The following is a 12739-nucleotide window of genomic DNA, read 5'->3' as shown; positions in this document are numbered from 1 at the left end:
TTCCCGCTCTTCGCTAGAGTAGGGCGAGGGGAAATTCGGGCTGTTCGGAGGTCGGGCTCGGGTTTGCCATACGTGCCTGGGGGTCGAATCTGAATTTGAAAACCAAAAAAATTTTTTTTTTAGTGTCCGCAAGAGGAAAAGGGCTACCTTACCAGGGTTTGGGACGTATAGAGGGAAGGCGGTCGTCGGTCGGAAAAATTGAAATTGAAGCAAGGCGAGCCGAAAGGCGCGCGGTGGCCTCTGGTACACCCACGGTCACCAGCGCTGGACGAGCGGTGGTCGGAGAGTCCGGAGTCGGTCCCAGGTTAGCTCCTCGGTAGAGGACCTAGAGTCGTGTGAGCGCGAGCGTGTCCGGGCGGTCGGAGCAGTCCGACCCAGCAGCGAGAAGGCCGAAGGGGTGAACGTTTGATGCGGTAGAGTCGAGAAGGGCCGTCGGCGAAGGAGTCGAGCGCTGGGAGTTCTCGGCGTCTGGGCTTCGGTCGTCGGCGCCCGTAGCCTCCTGTCCCAGCGGGTCCGTCCCGCCGGGTTGGAAATGGATACGCTACCAGGTTGATTCCTGCCTGTAGTCTTATGCTTGTCTTGAGGGTTAAGCCATGCACGCCTAGCTCACCCTACACAGAAGGGGAAGCCGCGAACTGCTCAGTATATCGGCGATAATACACGGGGTGGGCGATGTTTGTCCGGACACCTGTAGGAATCCCAGAGCTAATACGTGCACACGAGTCCTCCTCCTAACGGGGTTACCTCCGCGGGGAGAGGGCGCTTTATTTAGGATCTTGACCGGCGGCGGGTGGTTAACGCCGCCCGCCAGGCTGAGGCGAACTCTGGGTATGTGACGACCGCTGTTAGCGGCGTGCCCGTTTGCTCGCCGTCCCATCAAATTTAGACGGCCCGGGCAAGAGCCCCCGTGTTGGCTACGGGTGACGGAGGATCAGGGTTCGATCCCGGAGAGGGAGCCTGCGAGACGGCTACCACGCTTAAGGGTGGCAGCAGGCGCGCAACTTACCCACTCCCAGCACGGTGAGGTAGTGAAGATAAATGTCGGGGCTGGGCTCGCATGCGAGCCTAGCGGTCGGATTGAGCGTAGACCAAACACGTGCCGTTGATGACTATCGGAGGGCAAGCCTGGTGCCCAGCAGCCGCGGTAATTCCAGCTCCGATGGCGTATGTTGTAGTTGCTGCGGTTAAAACGCTCGTAGTTGGATCTCTGAGGTGACGGCAGCGACAAAACCGCGGGTGACGTGCCCCGGCGATTAATGCACCGTCGTGGTTTTGGGATGGAGCAAGCGGTCCCTTTTCCGGTGCCGCAACCGGACCCTCGCGACGGATCTCGCCGGGCATCGCTTGCCCGTCGCTGCCGGTTTAGTCTCTTTCCGTCTTAAGCCGTGTCGGCTTGGTACGTGGCGTATCTGGGCGACACTAGGTACGGGCGGTGTTCTCCCTGAATCAATTGGAGTGCTCAAAGCAGGTCGTGCTCGCACAGCTTTGCTCGGAACGATGTGATGACGCCCCCGCCCCGCAATGTAACCACGGGACCGGTCTCCGGGGGGGCGGTGGGCGAGGTCTATAGAGACGGCCGGGGGGCGGCGTACTACCGCGGGAGGGGTGGAATCCGACGATCGCGGTGGGACGAACAAGAGCGAAGGCACCGGCCAAGAGCGCCTTCGTTGATCATGAACGAAAGTCGGAGGAACGAACGCGATCAGTACCGCGGTAGTTCCGACAGTAAACCATGCCGACCGGTTACGCGGGGACGTCCCCTGTGGGGAAGCCTCGCGAGGCCCCGGAGAAATCAGAGTGCCTGGGCTCCGGGGGGAGTACGGTCGCAAGGCTGAAACTTAAAGGAATTGACGGAAGGGCACCACCAGGAGTGGAGCCTGCGGCTCAATTTGCACTCAACACGGGAAGCTTACCAGGTCCGGACACGCGTGGATTGACAGACTGAGGCTCTTTCATGATTCGGTGGGTGGTGGTGCATGGCCGTTGCTAGCCCGTGGAGCGATCCGTCTGGTTCATTCCGATAACGGGCGAGACTCTGCCCTGGCGGATAACAAACGGCGGTCAAGAGGGGTCCGTCTCACGGGTTGGGTCGGCGTTTCGGCTCTCGGTCGGGCGTCGGTCTTCCCACTCAGGGAGAGGCGGTGCCCCGGACCGCCGTCGCGCAGGCCGCGTCCTGCAGGGATTGACCTCGAGCAGTGCGTACGAGATGGAGCCATAACAGGTCTGTGATGCCCTTAGACGTCCTGGGCTGCACGTGTGCTACAGTGGTGGCGCCAGCCGGCGCGGTGTAGACCGTGAGCGTAGGAGTCTTCATGTCCGGGGTCGGTCTTCCTGCGAGTTGGGCCGTGAACTCGGAATGCCACGTAGTCACGGGTCAGCATCCCGTGCCGACTACGTCCCTGCCCTTTGTACACACCGCCCGTCGCTACCTTCGGTGGACGGCGCAGCCCGGGCCCCGGAGTGGCCGGCGAGACGGAGCTTCGGCTCCTGAAATCGCAGTCGTCGCGATGTCGCCCGAACTGCGCTGCCCCGAGAGGGTAAAAGTCGTAACAAGGTTACGTAGGTGAACCTTCGGTAGGATCACGTCCGATTTCGTTTTGCCCCCAGCCCGCCCGACGGGTGAAGGGTTAAAAAAACACTGTCCGGTGAGGCCGGGCTGCTCCCTGGCCGGGGAGCGGTCCAGGCCGATAAACGGGGCGGCGGCGTTGCGCCGCGAGTAACCGCGCGCGCAACGCTTGCCCCCCCCACCCTTTGTCGTCGTTTGGCCCTTAAGCGAGAGAAAATAAATACAACCTTTGGCGGTGGATCACTCGGCTCGCGCGTCGATGAAGAGTGCGGCCAGCCGTATTGAGTCGTGTGAACTGCAGCTGCCTCATTGAACATCGACGTCTTGAACGCAAATTGCGGCCGTGGGCGTAAGTCACCGGCCACGTCCGTATGAGGGTCGGCCCTACGACGTCGCCGCAACCGGTCTTCTCGGGGGGACTGAGCGGCGCGACGTGCCGTACCGGTCGGGTCTCGTCCCGACTGGCGGCCGTAGATCGAGGGCTCCCGTCTGACCACGGGAGACGTCGTCCCCACCCGGCCTCTGGGTATGGGCGGGGGACGACGAATAAGACGCGCACCGAAGACGGGGAAGCACGCACGCGATCGGCTGCTTCTTCCTCAATCCTCGGGCCTGCTCGATGTACACGCGAGCGAGGGCTTCGTGGGGGTATGCGGGGAAGTAAGTATAACGACGCGCGGCGAACCCGACGGATGGGGCGATCTGCCGACCTCATATCGGACGAGGGTACCCGCCGAACTAAAGCATTTCAGTAAGCGGAGGAAAAGAAACCAACGGGGACTCCCCCAGTAACGGCGAGTGAAGCGGGAAGAGCCCAGCGCTGAAACCCCCTGGGCCCGTGCCCGCGGGGAGCTGTAGCGTTCGGGTCGGTGTCGAGCGGGATCGGGAGCGCCGCGCGAGTCTTCTCGAGCGTGGCTTGCCCAGAGCGGGTGCCAGGCCCTTGCCGGCGGCGCTCCCTTCCGCCGACCTCGACCCCGGAGTCGGGTTGCTTGGCAGTGCAGCCCGAAGCGGGTGGTAAACTCCACCTAAGGCTAAGTACCTGCGCGAGTCCGATAGCGAACAAGTACTGTGAGGGAAAGTTGAAAAGAACTCTGAAGAGAGGGTGCAAAGCGCGTGAAACCGCCAAGGGGTAAACTGGCTGAGCCGAGCGACGTGTCCCGCCGTGGCGGCTGGTCGCCCGTGCCCCCCGCGGAGGCGCCCCGGAGACGGGGACGCCTTCCGAGTTCGGGGGTCGGGCGCGTGTCCCACCACGGCGGGTCTCCGCTGCCACCGGCACCGGGCCGTCTCGTCCGCGCGCCCTACGGGGTCGTCGGCCTGCGGATCGTGGGCGCGAGTTGGCACGAGAGCGGTCGTATTCGGGTGCCGTGGTCGACCGCGGACAAACGGCGGCGGTTCGCCCCGGGGGGTTTCGGCCTCCCGGGCGGGCGGCTCCGGTCCGTCGAAAGGTGCGCAGCGTTATTCCGGTACCTGCCCGACCCGTCTTGAAACACGGACCAAGGAGTCCGACGCCTGTGCGAGCCGCAGGGTTTCCACTAAACCCCACGGCGAAGTGAAAGCGAGAGGCCCTCGCGGGCCGAGGGCGGGATCTCTCGGGCGACTCACCGAGTCCCCGGAGCGCACCGCCGGCCCGGCGGTCGCCGCGTTGACGGCCCTGTCGGAGCATGAGTGCAGGCGTCGGGACCCGATAGATGGTGATCTACGCCTGAGCAGAGCGAAGCCGGGGGAAACTCTGGTGGAGGCTCGAAGCGACTCTGACGTGCAAATTGCACGATAGACTAAACCGATAGACTACTTCAGTCTCTGGCAGAGGGAAGGAAGCAACGGTGGCAGGAGACCGTGGAAAGTCTCGACTTTACACACTCCAGCCGCCACGCTTGGCGTTTGATAGAGAAATTGGACCCAGATCGGAATTTCGCGAAGGCTGCACCGGAATGTGAGGCAGACACAATTGCCAAGAATATTAAGAACCGTAGTAAGCGGGTCCCTAATCAGGCTTTTGAGCGCGGTGTCCGCAAGGCGTACCGAACGATTTTGGACTCGCTACCTGCGGAGGAGTCGGACTGGACGGCCCCGTTCAGTCCCCGAGAAGTGGGTGCAGCCATTAGCGAAGTAAAGAACGGCAAAGCAGCAGGGATAGATGGTGTATATCCCGATATGGTGACGCATCTGGGCCCCAGGGCACGGGCCTGGCTAGCAGAGGCAATGTCGGACGTCCTTGCAAAAGGAAAGCTTCCACAAGCGTGGAAGCACGCGAAGATAGTTGCCATCCTGAAGCCAGGGAAGCCGGCGAAGGAGGCAGACAGTTACAGACCCATATCGCTGCTGAGCTGTCTTTACAAATTGTTGGAGCGTGTTCTATTAAACCGATGGGGGCCGGTCCTAGACGCTGCCCTGCCACCAGAGCAGGCAGGCTTCAGGGAAGGGAGGTGCACCACGGAGCAGGTCATTGCCCTTACAGAGCATATTGAGCACGGGTTCGAGAGAAAACAGCAAACAGGTGCTGTGTTTATAGACCTATCAGCGGCGTACGATACGGTCTGGTGCGATGGGTTAATGCTCAAACTTGCAAAAATCATAAGGTGCAAAAAGACCTTGAAGCTGTTCTCTTCGATCTTAGGGGAAAGGCAATTCCACGTCGCGCTGGGAGACGCCACGAGCAAAGTAAGGAAATTGAAGAATGGGGTCCCTCAGGGGTCGGTACTTGCGCCAATGTTGTTTAACGTTTACATTAGCGATATGCCGAACACTTCCTCCCTGAGGCTGGGATACGCAGACGACTGGGCACTCGTTACTCAGAGTAAAGTGTGGACCCGTCTCGAGAGCGTACTCAGCGAGGACGTCACCAGACTCAAATCCTACTTTGACAAGTGGTACCTGAAGATGAACACTTCAAAAACCGTGGCCACTGCATTTCACTTATGCAGTGGTTGGCACACCCGTAAACTGAATGTCCTAGTCGGGGACCAGCCACTCCCATATGAGCCGCGTCCAAAATATTTAGGGGTGACGTTGGACCGCAGCCTTACCTATCGGGCTCATCTCGAAGGGGTTGCCCGGAAGATAGAGAAGCGGAATAGTCTTCTGAGGAAGCTGGCGGGATCGACTTGGGGCGCTAGCCAAGCGCTCCTGAGAACATCCGCCCTGGCACTATGCTATTCCACCGCGGAGTATTGCGCTCCAGTGTGGGGTAGAAGCAGAAACGTTGAGAAGGTGGATGTAAAACTTCGCAAGTCGATGCACATAGTGTCGGGAACGCTAGCAACAACCCCTAGAGAATGGGGCCCGGTAATGGCAGCGATCCAGCCCCCCGATGTCCGGAGAGAGACCATTACGGGAAACTGGCTGAGTAAGATCAAAGAGAGAGGGAATGGGGATACCCCTCTCATGCGCATAATGAACGGTGCCCCCGTTTCGAGCCGAAATAAGTCCCGGCAACCCTTGTACGCAGAATCCCTGACTACGGACAGAGCTGCACATACGAGATGGAAGTCGGTTTGGACGAATTCAATCCCTCGTGGGGGCGGGGACCTACACTCCTCTAAGCTTGGTGAGAAGTTGCCAGGCTTTGATACCAGTAAGAGGAGACACTGGGTAGCTGCGAATCGGCTTCGGTCGAGGAGCTGCCTAACGGCCGGTGCGTTACATCAGTGGGGTCTAACTTCCTGTCCTTTATGTCCACGCTGTGGACAAGAACCCGAAACGGCAGAGCATCTAGTCGAAAGGTGTGTTGTGACGATGCTACCAGGCGGGTTCGCGACGGTGCACGAATGCGGACCGGACTTTGCTGATTGGGTCGATCGTCATAACATAATAGTGTGAACCATAAGAAGCTGCTGCCAAGTGTCGGATTGTTCACCCGCCAACAGGGAACGTGAGCTGGGTTTAGACCGTCGTGAGACAGGTTAGTTTTATCCTACTGATGAAGCGCCCTTGCCACGGTAATCTTGCTCAGTACGAGAGGAACGGTGAGTTCGGACCTCTGGTTCGCGCGTCCGGTCGTCAGGCCGATGGCGCCAGGCTACGTCCGTGGGAGTACGACTGAACGCCTCTAAGTCGGAACCCCGCCCGGTGAGCAAGGGTGAGCTTAGCTAGGCCCTGAGCGTGCAGGCAACATTAAGCCGGCAACCCTCGGGTTCGTCGGCTAGTGCCGTGACCGGCCCGCTCGTCACGCGCGCTAGATCTGTGGTGCGCGTGGCTGGGTCGGTATCATCCACGTCCGTTAGGGGCAAGAAATCGCGTGCGGACCACATGTATTCCGTCGGGGTGTTGTAAGCGTTAGAGCTGTCCTGGTACGGCGATCCGTTGAGACTAAGCCCCGGACGCTGAGATTTTCCCTCCAGCAGGGTTTGTCTCGGCCACCTTTCCACCCGGCACGGCACGGCCCGGCCCGATCGGCCAGCCTTCGAGTCCTTGCTCTGCTCGGCTCGGCATGCTGGCGGTGCGGCGCGCGGCGGCGGCGGGTGCGAGAGTGTCATAACACGTATAAATACATTTACTTTACTTTACTTTACTTCTTCTTCAAAGTTCTATCTCCTAGAACTTGGAGAATTTTTTTTTCTCTCCACCTGTCCAGAGGCACTAATCCGTCCAGAGGCACTAATCCGTCCAGAGGCACTAGTCCGTCCAGAGGCACTAATCCGTCCAGAGGCACTAATCCGTCCAGAGGCACTTTTAGTTTTCCTTCTTTGCTGTCTGCGAAGTAGAATTCGCCAACTGCATTTTTTTTTTTTTTTTTTTTTTTTCAATTTTGTTTTTTCCTTCCTGTCAGTCCCTTAATAGGCTTCTGCGAAGCGGAATTCGCCAACTGCATTTTATTTAGTCCTAATATTCTGAAAGCGGATCCCATAATAGTCCTTAGCTTCTGAGAAGCGGATTCGCCGCATTATTTTGTCCCTTAATAGGCTTCTGCGAAGCGGAATTCGCCAACTGCATTATTTGTCTAAGCTCTGCAGCGAATTCGCCAATGCATTTTTTCCTTATACCTAGGCTTCTGCGAAGGTCGAATTCGCCAACTGCATTTATTTAGTCCCTTAATAGGCTTCTGCGAAGCGGAATTCGCCAACTGCATTTTATTTTGTCCTTTACCAGGCTTCTGCGAAGCGGAATTCGCCAACTGCATTTTATTCAGTCCCTTAATAGACTTCTGAGAAGCGGAATTCGCCAACTGCATTTTTTTTGTCCTTTAACAGGCTTCTGCGAACGAATTCCCAACTGCATTTTATTTTTGTCCCTTAATAGGCTTCTGCGAAGCGGATTCGCCAACTTATTTTTTTTTTTTACTGCCTTTTTTTTTTCATAATTTTTTTTTTTTTTTCGGTCCTTAATAGCTTCTGCGACGATTCGCAACTATTTTTAAACAATTGTCGCTGCGCTATTTCTTTCCATTAATTTTTTTTTTTTTTATTTGGTCACCTCTGACATGACCCTCGAAGCGCAATTCGCCAACTGCATTTTGTAGCATTCGTGCGCTGCGCTACTGTTGACATTGCGCGCATTTTCTCTCTCTCTCTCTCTCTCCTCTCTCCCTCCCCCTCTCTCTCTCTCTCCCTCTCTCTCTCTCTCCCTCTCTCTCTCTCTCTCTCTTTTTTTTTTTTTTTTTTTTTCGATTCCTTACTCGCCTTTTGCGAAGCAGAATTCGCCAACTGTACTTTTTTTTATTTATTTATTTTTTTTTTTTATTTTTTGGGGGTTTTTTTTTTTTTTTTTTTTTTCTTCCCTTAATAGGCTTCTGCGAAGCGGAATTCGCCAACTGCATCTTTTAAAATTCGGTCGCTACGGTACTCTCAACTTTGTGCTCAGCTTTCACCGTAATCAGATGTAAAACGAATACCTGGCCGTGAGTAGTGTTTTCTCCGTCCTGTCGTGTCCCGCTCTGCACGCTAAGTGTTGCTGTTGGCTGTAGACGCGTTTGTAAAGCGCTTTGAGCACGATTGCCTGGCTCGGCGCATAGTTGAGTACTCGATAGAAAGGTTCTTTACTCGCATTCTCTCCCCGTAATCAGATGTAAAACGATACCTGGCGTGAGTAGTGTTTTTCTCCGTCCTGTCGTGTCCCGCTCTGCACGTTAGAGTGTTGCTGTTGGCTGTAGACGCGTTGTAAAGCGCTTTGAGCACGATTGCCTGGCTCGGCGCATAGTTGAGTACTCGATAGAAAGGTTCTTTACTCGCATTCTCTCCCCGTAATCAGATGTAAAACGAATACCTGGCCGTGAGTAGTGTTTTCTCCGTCCTGTCGTGTCCCGCTCTGCACGCTAAGTGTTGCTGTTGGCTGTAGACGCGTTGTAAAGCGCTTTGAGCACGATTGCCTGGCTCGGCGCATAGTTGAGTACTCGATAGAAAGGTTCTTTACTCGCATTCTCTCCCCGTAATCAGATGTAAAACGAATACCTGGCCGTGAGTAGTGTTTTCTCCGTCCTGTCGTGTCCCGCTCTGCACGCTAAGTGTTGCTGTTGGCTGTAGACGCGTTGTAAAGCGCTTTGAGCACGATTGCCTGGCTCGGCGCATAGTTGAGTACTCGATAGAAAGGTTCTTTACTCGCATTCTCTCCCCGTAATCAGATGTAAAACGAATACCTGGCCGTGAGTAGTGTTTTCTCCGTCCTGTCGTGTCCCGCTCTGCACGCTAAGTGTTGCTGTTGGCTGTAGACGCGTTGTAAAGCGCTTTGAGCACGATTGCCTGGCTCGGCGCATAGTTGAGTACTCGATAGAAAGGTTCTTTACTCGCATTCTCTCCCCGTAATCAGATGTAAAACGAATACCTGGCCGTGAGTAGTGTTTTCTCCGTCCTGTCGTGTCCCGCTCTGCACGTTAGAGTGTTGCTGTTGGCTGTAGACGCGTTGTAAAGCGCTTTGAGCACGATTGCCTGGCTCGGCGCATAGTTGAGTACTCGATAGAAAGGTTCTTTACTCGCATTCTCTCCCCGTAATCAGATGTAAAACGAATACCTGGCCGTGAGTAGTGTTTTCTCCGTCCTGTCGTGTCCCGCTCTGCACGCTAAGTGTTGCTGTTGGCTGTAGACGCGTTGTAAAGCGCTTTGAGCACGATTGCCTGGCTCGGCGCATAGTTGAGTACTCGATAGAAAAGCTTCTTTACTCGCATTCTCTCCCCGTAATCAGATGTAAAACGAATACCTGGCCGTGAGTAGTGTTTTCTCCGTCCTGTCGTGTCCCGCTCTGCACGCTAAGTGTTGCTGTTGGCTGTAGACGCGTTGTAAAGCGCTTTGAGCACGATTGCCTGGCTCGGCGCATAGTTGAGTACTCGATAGAAAGGTTCTTTACTCGCATTCTCTCCCCTAATCAGATGTAAAACGAATACCTGGCCGTGAGTAGTGTTTTCTCCGTCCTGTCGTGTCCCGCTCTGCACGCTAAGTGTTGCTGTTGGCTGTAGACGCGTTGTAAAGCGCTTTGAGCACGATTGCCTGGCTCGGCGCATAGTTGAGTACTCGATAGAAAGGTTCTTTACTCGCATTCCTCCCCGAATCAGATGTAAAACGAATACTCGTAGTAGTGTTTTCTCCGTCCTGTCGTGTCCCGTCTGCACGTTAGAGTGTTGCTGTTGGCTGTAGACGCGTTGTAAAGCGCTTTGAGCACGATTGCCTGGCTCGGCGCATAGTTGAGTACTCGATAGAAAGTTCTTTACTCGCATTCTCTCCCCGTAATCAGATGTAAACGAATACCTGGCCGTGAGTAGTGTTTTCTCCGTCCTGTCGTGTCCCGCTCTGCACGCTAAGTGTTGCTGTTGGCTGTAGACGCGTTGAAAGCGCTTTTGAGCACGATTGCCTGCTCGGCGCATAGTTGAGTATCGATAAAAGCTTTATCACACCCCACATAATAACAATATATATAATAAATAAATAATAATATAATAATAATAATAATAATAATAATAATAATAATAATAATTTATAAGGTCTTGGGTTCGATCCTCGTTCGCGCATACTTTACAGAGTTGGCCCACGGGCCGGCCAACCGTGCCGGGGTTCAAATCCCGGTTTGGGAGCTTTATTCATACGATTTTATCGCCTCGTCGATTCGAGGCTTTACCGCACGGGCGTCCCTGGGGTAAGAAGCTCTCGCTACGGCCGAGAAGGACTCTAGCGCCGGGACGCTCCCGCGGTAAGCCCTCCGAGGGCCGAGGGAAAAAACTTTGGTCGAGCGCATTTCCTCTACGGAGCGAATTTGAATGAAATAAACCCACCACCTATGATCGCACCTGGGACCTCCCCATTGCCGACCGGTTTTGAACTTCGGGCCCTTCCCGTTAGGGCCCTGTACTCGCTTGGCGGAGTGTTAAACGCGTTCCCGCTACTTCGCTAGAGTCGGGCGATCGACGACTCGGGCTCGATCGAGTTGGCCCACGGGCCGGCCAACCCTGCCGGGGTTCAAATCCCGGTTTGGGAGCTTTATTCATACGATTTTATCGCCTCGTCGATTCGAGGCTTTACCGCACGGGCGTCCTGGGGTAAGAAGCTCTCGCTACGGCCGAGAAGGACTCTAGCGCCGGGACGCTCCCGCGGTAAGCCCTCCGAGGGCCGAGGAAAAAACTTTGGTCGAGCGCATTTCCTCTACGGAGCGAATTTGAATGAAATAAACCCACCACCTATGATCGCACCTGGGACCTCCCCATTGCCGACCGGTTTTGAACTTCGGGGCCCTTCCCGTTAGGGCCCTGTACTCGCTTGGCGGAGTGTTAAACGCGTTCCCGCTACTTCGCTAGAGTCGGGCGATCGACGACTCGGGCTCGATCGAGTTGGCCCACGGGCCGGCCAACCCTGCCGGGGTTCAAATCCCGGTTTGGGAGCTTTATTCATACGATTTTATCGCCTCGTCGATTCGAGGCTTTACCGCACGGGCGTCCCTGGGGTAAGAAGCTATCGCTACGGCCGAGAAGGACTCTAGCGCCGGGACGCTCCCGCGGTAAGCCCTCCGAGGGCCGAGGGAAAAAACTTTGGTCGAGCGCATTTCCTCTACGGAGCGAATTTGAATGAAATAAACCCACCACCTATGATCGCACCTGGGACCTCCCCATTGCCGACCGGTTTTGAACTTCGGGGCCCTTCCCGTTAGGGCCCTGTACTCGCTTGGCGGAGTGTTAAACGCGTTCCCGCTACTTCGCTAGAGTCGGGCGATCGACGACTCGGGCTCGATCGAGTTGGCCCACGGGCCGGCCAACCGTGCCGGGGTTCAAATCCCGGTTTGGGAGCTTTATTCATACGATTTTATCGCCTCGTCGATTCGAGGCTTTACCGCACGGGCGTCCCTGGGGTAAGAAGCTCTCGCTACGGCCGAGAAGGACTCTAGCGCCGGGACGCTCCCGCGGTAAGCCCTCCGAGGGCCGAGGGAAAAAACTTTGGTCGAGCGCATTTCCTCTACGGAGCGAATTTGAATGAAATAAACCCACCACCTATGATCGCACCTGGGACCTCCCCATTGCCGACCGGTTTTGAACTTCGGGGCCCTTCCCGTTAGGGCCCTGTACTCGCTTGGCGGAGTGTTAAACGCGTTCCCGCTACTTCGCTAGAGTCGGGCGATCGACGACTCGGGCTCGATCGAGTTGGCCCACGGGCCGGCCAACCCTGCCGGGGTTCAAATCCCGGTTTGGGAGCTTTATTCATACGATTTTATCGCCTCGTCGATTCGAGGCTTTACCGCACGGGCGTCCCTGGGGTAAGAAGCTCTCGCTACGGCCGAGAAGGACTCTAGCGCCGGGACGCTCCCGCGGTAAGCCCTCCGAGGGCCGAGGGAAAAAACTTTGGTCGAGCGCATTTCCTCTACGGAGCGAATTTGAATGAAATAAACCCACCACCTATGATCGCACCTGGGACCTCCCCATTGCCGACCGGTTTTGAACTTCGGGCCCTTCCCGTTAGGGCCCTGTACTCGCTCGGAAGACCGTTTACGCGGCGTTAAACGCGTTCCCGCTACTTCGCTAGAGTAGTGCGATGGGAAATTCGGGCTGTTCGGAGGTCGGGCTCGGGTTTGCCATACGTGCCTGGGGTCGAATCTGAATTTGCACCAAAAAATTTTTTTTTTTAGTAGTCCGCAAGAGGAAAAGGGCTACCTTACCAGGGTTTGGGACGTATAGTAGGGAAGGCGGTCGTCGGTCGGAAAAATTGAAATTGAAGCAAGGCGAGCCGAAAGGCGCGCGGTGGCCTCTGGTACACCCACGGTCACCAG

At 56.1% G+C, this 12739-nt stretch overlaps 1 non-coding gene and 1 pseudogene across 1 annotated transcript; both read left to right on the top strand.

Annotated features, from left to right (window-relative positions):
* Window positions 1-542: 542 nt before the first annotated feature.
* On the top strand, window positions 543-2586 carry LOC144961049 (small subunit ribosomal RNA; annotated as a pseudogene).
* A 204-nt stretch (window positions 2587-2790) lies between these two features.
* LOC144961048 (5.8S ribosomal RNA) lies at window positions 2791-2947 on the top strand. Its single transcript, XR_013643040.1, has one exon. It is a non-coding gene; the product is annotated as a 5.8S ribosomal RNA (ribosomal RNA).
* The last annotated feature ends 9792 nt before the right edge of the window (window positions 2948-12739 follow it).

Source organism: Berghia stephanieae, unplaced genomic scaffold (genome assembly GCF_034508935.2).
Source record: "Berghia stephanieae isolate SIO BIC M18660-M18661 unplaced genomic scaffold, UCSD_Bste_1.3 scaffold1305, whole genome shotgun sequence".
In the NCBI taxonomy this organism is placed as follows: Eukaryota; Metazoa; Mollusca; class Gastropoda; order Nudibranchia; family Aeolidiidae; genus Berghia; species Berghia stephanieae.
Note: the sequence above shows the minus strand (reverse complement) of the source record. Positions and strands in the feature narration are given on the sequence as shown.